Source organism: Mytilus galloprovincialis, chromosome 5 (genome assembly GCF_965363235.1).
Source record: "Mytilus galloprovincialis chromosome 5, xbMytGall1.hap1.1, whole genome shotgun sequence".
In the NCBI taxonomy this organism is placed as follows: domain Eukaryota; kingdom Metazoa; phylum Mollusca; class Bivalvia; order Mytilida; family Mytilidae; genus Mytilus; species Mytilus galloprovincialis.
The window spans coordinates 8413173-8421631 of record NC_134842.1 but is presented as its reverse complement, the minus strand read 5'-3'; the positions used below and the strand labels follow the sequence as shown (position 1 = coordinate 8421631).

At 30.6% G+C, this 8459-nt stretch overlaps 1 long non-coding RNA gene across 1 annotated transcript; it reads right to left on the bottom strand.

Annotated features, from left to right (window-relative positions):
* LOC143075067 (uncharacterized) lies at nt 1–6097 on the bottom strand. The gene is made up of 5 exons (XR_012978225.1): nt 5997–6097; nt 3407–3637; nt 2802–3019; nt 1274–1412; nt 1–413 (listed from the first exon to the last, which is right to left on the bottom strand). It is a non-coding gene; the product is annotated as an uncharacterized LOC143075067 (long non-coding RNA).
* Between the last annotated feature and the right edge of the window lie 2362 nt (nt 6098–8459).

Genomic DNA, 8459 nt, shown 5'->3' with positions numbered 1-8459 from the left:
CGCAATTAGGCGTTCTTTAAATATATAGCTACGACATGTTGCTAAAACTTTGATGCGATTATTTTTTGTAAGAATGTTAACCTCTTTAGCCAAATCACGCCATTCTATTACTTTTTGCTTATCCAAGGTACTCTTTCCACAAATGTCATCAAACACAAATACTTGATTACAATGTGGGTTATAATACTGTACTATATCGTTAGCTCTCTTAGCAGGTATCACTTCATACGACATTGATTTGTTTAGATAGACAGCTACATGATGCGCCGATGTTGATTTCCCACAACCTGGAGGGCCTATTATAGTTACCACTGCTTTTTCTTCAACAGCTTTCATAATTGTTTGAATAGCTTTGGTTCTTACAACACGTTCATTTTGTTGTGACCATTCTTCCAATAGCGTTTCAGTGATGACTGAAAATATACATTTTGAAAGAATTTACTTAGAATATCCTTAATATCTTGTACCTTGTAAAACAATTCTTTTTAATCTTAGGAAAACAAATGGAAACAAAAACAAATCCAAATTTTGCAGACAGGAGTATGAATAAAGAAGTATTTTTATTATGATTATTGATTACGACATTTTGTTATTATCAAATAAGTGGTTTAACATACAATTGTACTCCAGATGATAAATTAAATGGTAAAGATGTCATTACACCCTTTTAACCATCAAGGTTCAAATACATTTTTGAACTTGAACAAAGCTTTCTAAAATCTGTACATTTATTGTTTAAATATTAAAATAGAAAGATACATTTTCATTAAAACCAGTTTAAAGTTGACAAAGATTATAAAGCTAACAAATTGTATAAATAGTAACTGCCAGTGATTAAAATCACAAACCATGGATTGTAGTTATTGATGATAAGATAAGTCATCGATATCGCAAATAAAATTTCACTACAGGATGAACGTAGGTGTTGACAATCTTTACCACATTTCAATGCAAATTATTTGAAGGTCATACATATATCAATTATAATCATCAAAATGATGTTTAACTATCAATACAAACAAGACCATCGTCAATTAGCAAATGCTTAAATTTTAATTTAAGACTTTCCAGAAGATCTTAAGACCGCATAGGTCTATAATTCATTTACTGGTGAATATAATTAATACTTTTGATATGATTTCATTGAAATAATTTATAAAAATTCAGATAATAATTTTAAAAGTAGGAAGTATTTTTTTTTTTTATTTGCGTCATTATTTATAATGCACAGGCTACACACATAATTCGTTTAGATAACTGCAAATACATGTACCTGCTACACCTTCGGGAATCGTTTGTCTTCTGAGGTTTTTTATTTCATTGAAGAAATCTTTGTCTGTTGTATCTAATTCCTTCTGTTTTAAATCATCACATATTTGCCGATACTTTGGGCCACCAAGTCTTATAATAGCCTAAATAGTAACATAGGCGCAGGTAAGTAATATATATTCGAATAAATGACCATTGAAGTATTAAAAAGAAGGAGTTGAAAAAAATATCAATATAAGTGCTATAATTTGCTATTGTCCATTTTGTTTAATCAGTTTACCTGAGATCTGGAGCTGGTATGTCAGTTACTGCTAGTAACTACTAGTAGTCCTTTGTTTTTTATTTTTATTATTGTCATTTTTATTAGTTTCTTTTGTTACCGATTTGAAATCGGATTCAGACCTCTATTAAACTGACTTTTACGGTGCATTTTGGTGTGTGTTTGTTATAAGTTATACGTGTATTTAATGATGACAAAATAACTGCTAATTATTGTATTGGTCTGTGTAGCAGATATAATCAGGTATATATTTTTTAAAACTGATTGAGATATACCTAACATAGTTAACAGTAACAAAACTTGTTAGCAATATTGCAATATCCACTAGCTTCAGAAGTATCCGATGTTAATCATCCTTTCATTAGTAAAAGATTTGATTTCGAATATTGACTTTCATTTAAAAAAAAAAACATTCTGTCGGCAGTAAAACGATGTATTAAATTGATCACATTCATAGCATATTGATCTTTGATTGGCGTTTATCTATCTTCGTTTTCTGTTTTTCTTTGAAATATGCCCAGTTTTTATTTTTGCGTTTAAACTCTACTGCGAAGATACTAGAACAAAACTACTGCAAAAATCTCTTCATTTGCAGTATATTAGTTAAACATGTCATTTTTATAGATTTATGAGGCTTTTAATGCCACTGTCAATTATTAAAACTTGTATCACTTTATCAATTATTAAAACTTGTATCACTTTATCAATTATTAAAACTTGTATCACTTTATCAATTATTAAAACTCGTATCACTTTATCAATTATTAAAACTGGTATCACTTTATCAATTATTAAAACTTGTATCACTTTACCAATTATTAAAACTGGTATCACTTTATCAATTATTAAAACTTGTATCACTTTATCAATTATTAAAACTTGTATCACTTTATCAATTATTAAAACTTGTATCACTTTATCAATTATTAAAACTGGTATCACTTTATCAATTATTAAAACTCGTATCACTTTATCAATTATTAAAACAGGTATCACTTTATCAATTATTAAAACTTGTATCACTTTATCAATTATTAAAACTGGTATCACTTTATCAATTATTAAAACTGGTATCACTTTATCAATCATTAGGATTGTCATTTACTGTTACCATTACCTAGATTGCTGAAAATCTGAACTAACTTCTGTCCATTGTTAATGTTATCGTTAAGAAAAAATGTAGTTCCTTTTTTTATTACTGAAAAACTAACTATGATTGAAAATTGAAGGTACATCACTACGAGTTACTTACCTGACTGATATCGACCCAGTATTGATTAAACTCCTGTTGAGAGAGAATTCCTTTATCACAATGTACAACTTTGTTTCTGTAAGTTTTGATTCGGGACAAATCTGCCGCTACACTCTTATCACTGCATGTTGGGAGACAATCTTGAATATCAATATTGGCAAGATTTCTTAAAAGGCAAGTCATTAGTGTTATATCAAATTTTTCCGAACTAACTGGCTCTGCAAGAAATGTAGTTGTCTTTAAGTAAACATATAGTTACATTTTTGTTATTTCGAAAATAAACATTGTTGATGTGAATATAATTTGAATCGTCTATTAAAGTTTCCTTATAAAGACTGAACATTTGATATAAAGACAAGAAGAACGACTGTGTTTGTTTATAACAAGAAAAGTTGACTGTTGCCCCTACCAATGTAACTTGTTTATGATGTCTCTACTAATTTGACTAGTAAAGTTGAGAACATACATAATTGCAGTTTTAGACAATCAACTTCAAACGAACGTTGTGTGATATATAGAGGAATCTGTTCTCATTAAAAAAAAAAACAAAACATAAGGTAATAAAAAATAACAGTATGATAAAAATGTATGTGGACTTTACTCACCTGAGTTAGGAAACATTAGTTCCCATTGCTGTTTGTCAATGACCCGCTTCTTTCTAAGATCTAGAAGTACATTATGGTTCCGTCTGAATTCAGCCTGCAATTTTGTAGGGTGGAATTCAGTATTAAATGTATCCCTCACAACGGGATTTGCTACTCGAAGTAGTAAATGAAAAATTCGTAAGTAGCAAATTTCTTCATCAGTTATTTCTCTTGGCATATGATCGTCCATACCTGTATATATGTATAAAAAGTAATAACGTTTGAAAAAACTATCAGTAGAAGATAATATAAATAAGACTATGTGGTATGAGGGCAACTACATGTTTCATCCATGTCTCAACAAGTGTACAATTAAAGGCTAAAGTACGGCCTTCAAAACGGTACCTTGACTCACACAGAACAGCCCTACAAAAAGTAGTATAACAATTAAAAAACATTAAAACCAACGGGCAAGTCTATACAAAAACAATAAACGAGAACTTCTATCAACGAAAACGAAAACCACTTAAACACAGGCTCTTCATTTAGAACAGGTGCATAAAAATAACACGGGTCTTAACAGGCACCAAACTTCAACTTTACCTGAGACAGTAGTTTTACATTTCAAAATAAAAACACACAATATAAAATATCAATTGAAATGGCTGAACTTAATCAAAGGACAATTTAGTCCTCAAACACTAATGAATGAGCATCACTTAAATCAGGGAATGACTCAATTGATCTAAAAGGATAAGCAATTTCATACCAACTAATGTTACCTGTCATGCTGCTTATTTCAAATAAAATGCCGAAAAAGTCACATTTGGTAAGTACGGTGGGCAGAATTATGACTTAGACAAGAAGAACATATAAGTGGTTCCTCTTAGTGGTTATCTTCGGTTGGTGTCCATAGAAATTGTTCCTCATCATCTACATTATCATAACAGCTGCCGTATTTTTAAGCATCACGAAGAATTCAACTTTAGTTGTTTACTTTCTTGTCTTTTAGTCTTATGTAGTTATTTGTCTCATTGACGATTATAGTACAAACCCTTAATTTGATTAAGGTTTGTACAATTAAAACTATATCAGACGTTGTTATCAGCTCGGCAAACAAATATTTAGCCTCAAAAGATAAAAGATGAAAGTTTTGTTTACGAATGATTTAGCGACCTGTTTCCACGTATCGCTTATTTATTTCCCCTTTCTTTTTCATTAAATTCAAAAAGCAATCACTTCGCATTTGTTACTTACAATTTGTCTTTTGTTTGTTACTCCTTTTAATTGTTACGTATTGGTTAATATGTGTCTTCTTAGCTAATCATTAGTAATGAACTGTTTAGTACCGGCAAACAAACAATAATAGACATGCTTAACATTAGGTAACATGACTTGATCCTTACATTGTTCTGTAACGTCTAATAAAATTGAGAATGGAAATGGGGAATGTGTCAAAGAGACAACAACCCGACCAAATAAAAAACAACAGCAGAGGGTCACCAACAGGTCTTCAATGTAGCGAAAAATTCCCGCACCCGGAGGCGTCCTTCAGCTGGCCCCTAAACAAATATATACTAGTCCAGTGATAATGAATACCAGAATGTTGTGAACACTTTAATGTTTCAAACCGTTTTATGAACTTCCCTATAACTCTATACTTGGAAAAGCAAAGACATTTACATGAAAATTATAACACAAGAAGTCGTAAGATCATAAACATAGATAAATACAACAAAACGTCGACGTTTATCTAAATGTGGTGAATTTACTTTCATTTTGTTAATACAGAAAGTGGACATATTCGTATTTCTATGAGGGTGTAAAGGGTTATTTTCGTGCAACGTGTTTTGCCATTTTATTTCACGTGCAGCCATGCAAACGGTTCGTTATTCGCCGTGTTCGGTAAAAAGGATCAACGTGTAAGACATTTTTAATTATTCGTTCATCGTGAAATGGCAATTTTATTTTTCGTTCATCCGTGCAGATATCCCCTTTACGCCCCTCTTATAGATATTATATTATATTAACATTAATGTATTTGTTGTAGGGTTTGCAAACGTTTCTCTATAAAACAAAATCAGTCTGACAACACATATATACAGTATTGATTTATGATATCTAAATCAATCTACTATGGAGTATCATTTTGGCCCGGATGAATGATCACAATAAACATAAATGTAACGGTTGACTCTTAAGTTACGATTCTAAATTTCTAAACGATAAGTAAATACATCATACATCATTACTGATATAATTTTCCAGATCTCCACCCATAAAATTCAAAACAGTTAAGCCATTGTCGTTGAAAAAGAAAGAAAAACAAAAATACTAAACTCCGAGGAAAAATTAGAAATTGAAATTCCCTAATCCAATGGCAAAATTAAAAGCTCAAACACATCAAAGGAATGGACAACAACTGTCATATACACAGGAAAGAAAGCTCCAAATGTAAAATGACTTGCACTTAAAATAAAAAACTTCCTTGTAATTAACTTGTGTCATTTAATATCTGCTAAAAAAAATCCTTTACTATCGTTATGACAATTTTCAGAAACTTTTTCTTCATTATATGACCAAACAGTTTGTTTTTAACTTAAACTCTTACCTTGAGCTATTTAGTTTACATTATATATTGATGTGTTATCATACATATATGATTGCAATATGTCCCGGCAGGATAACATATGTACTATCTTATTGTACGTGGATGGATAATATCGTTATCTATCTCTTTTTGATTGGACGCTATTTAAATATAAAAAGCCTTGACCCAATGACGAAACATTGATATACTGGGATTGCCCTAACGGATTGGTAAAAAATAAATTTTCTGAATGGTTCTAAAAGAAGACTCCGTCTGTTTAAAGTTTATCGTGTGTTGTCTATAAATTAAGATTATCTCAAACCAAAAACCCAATAAAAGTGTAATGATGTTTTTTTACATGAATACCTGGCATATTTTATGTGTGGAAAGAGGTGTTTCACAACCAGATTTCTGCACTTGTACCCATCTATAACTGACGGGAGCAAAATAAAGTCTTGTTTTTAGATTTCTAGACTGAAATACATTCATACTTATCGTTATTTGCCTCGTCATATAATAAAACTCATCAAGTGGACAGCCACTGTCAATTTCACCTGTAATAATATTAGAAAAAACATTTGATACCAATATTCCAATATTCAAATTTTTCGTTTTCTTTTATCTTTTGTAATTGCTTCAAATATGGATAATCGAACTAGTTTTGCAACCCCCCCCCCCATTTTCCGCTCACATTTTCAGATACAGGCTGTGTTTTAGATTCTTCTTGGCGGAATATATAACTGTTTTTCAAAAATGTGAAAAAAGATATTTTTCTTATTATTACGTATTGATAATTTTTTTTAAATTGTATGCGACCGAAGCATTATTCTGGATTTACCTCCATCAGTAACGTTCAAATCCAGATTAATGAAAGTCAAGAATTAACAATGTTTGCATTCTCGACAAAATTGCTTAAGGTATTTTTACAAAATCACCCCCCCCCCCCAATAAAAAGAATAAAAAGATAATAAAAAAAATAAAGTGAAATAAGAACTTTTTTTTTGCTTCGAATCGCAAAGACATAGTGATTCTTTCACTGCAAGTCAACAGTTGACGTATGAATGCATACGTATATCAGTCACTTTATATACTTTGTTTGCAGAGGTAGTAGATAACAGTAGTTTAATGGCGTTCAAAATGTCCTTTATAACAGACTTAAAGAATTCCATCAGAACAGACTTATGCCTCTGGAGTGAATCACGGTGGGCAGATTCGAGAAATGCATTCTGCTCTGAACCAGTACTTTGATATCGGCATGATTTTAACGATACATTATCTGTGTAATTTTATTGTTTCAATAATAAAACGTAATAATACTTTCGCCAATACATTAAAACATTCTTAGATGACAAGAAATGTTGCAAAATCTATGGTAACGTTGTCAAAGCGCCATATGTCGCACTGCAAATCAAACAGTTTTAGTATTTTACTTCGATTTGTCTTCGAAACCAATTTATCAGATTTGTCATTGAAAAACTACAGTTGCATTATTTAATTATTGAGTTGTTACTTCCTCTATTATAGTTGGGTGGTTTTGGTTCTGTTATTTACACCCGTTGTTTGTATGCACACAAGCGCTTTGAATGTCACTATTTTACGTAATTATTATGTACAAAAGATACACATGGTATGTTCACTTAAATCTATTTTTTTTTCAATTTCCCGAGGGCATCACCAGGCTAGAAGTCAACAATTTTGTATTGACTTGAGTTATCATTGCTATGTTCATAATTATATATTATCTGCTAACAAAACTTTGAAGTTATGAAAAACTAAGGCTTTTCTACCTCAGGAATAGATTACTTTAGCTGTAATTGGCAAAACTTTTAGAATTTTTTGGTCCTCAATGCTCTTTAACTTAGTACTTTATTTGGCTCTTTTAATATATTTTGATTCGAGCATCACTAATGAGTCTTTGTAGACAAAACGTGTATCTGGCGTAAGGCATTAAGGCCTGGTTTTGGCCCAAGAAAATAAAATGTTTGATAACTTTTTCAAATTGGCACATAATCTTTAGAAATGCATAGGGCCAAGAAATATAAACGAAAAACATTAAAATTCTGGTGGGATGACGTCACAATTACGTCATAATATGTACTGTTTTCACAAAAACGATGCAAATTCAGAATTTATGCAGTTTTCTATCTTTATTTCTATTGTGGAAACATCGTGCGCAGCCAAGAAAAAACAAAATAATTTAACTGAAGCTTTAAATTTATTATTACTATTGACAAAATCTCACCAAATATAAAGTTGTTTCTTTGGTGCGCATATACTTTCCAATCGAAAATATACTTAAAAATTTGATGAAAAACAAGGAAAATTACGAAATTTTACAAAATATGCAAATTAAGGCATGACTTGTTGCCATGATAACTTGTTCAATGTCCAAACTTATTTTGTTTTTCTGAATACCTTCTACCTGAGATAACTTTTCAGTAATTTAAAAATATGTATGATGACTTTTAAATTTGCAGTAATTTT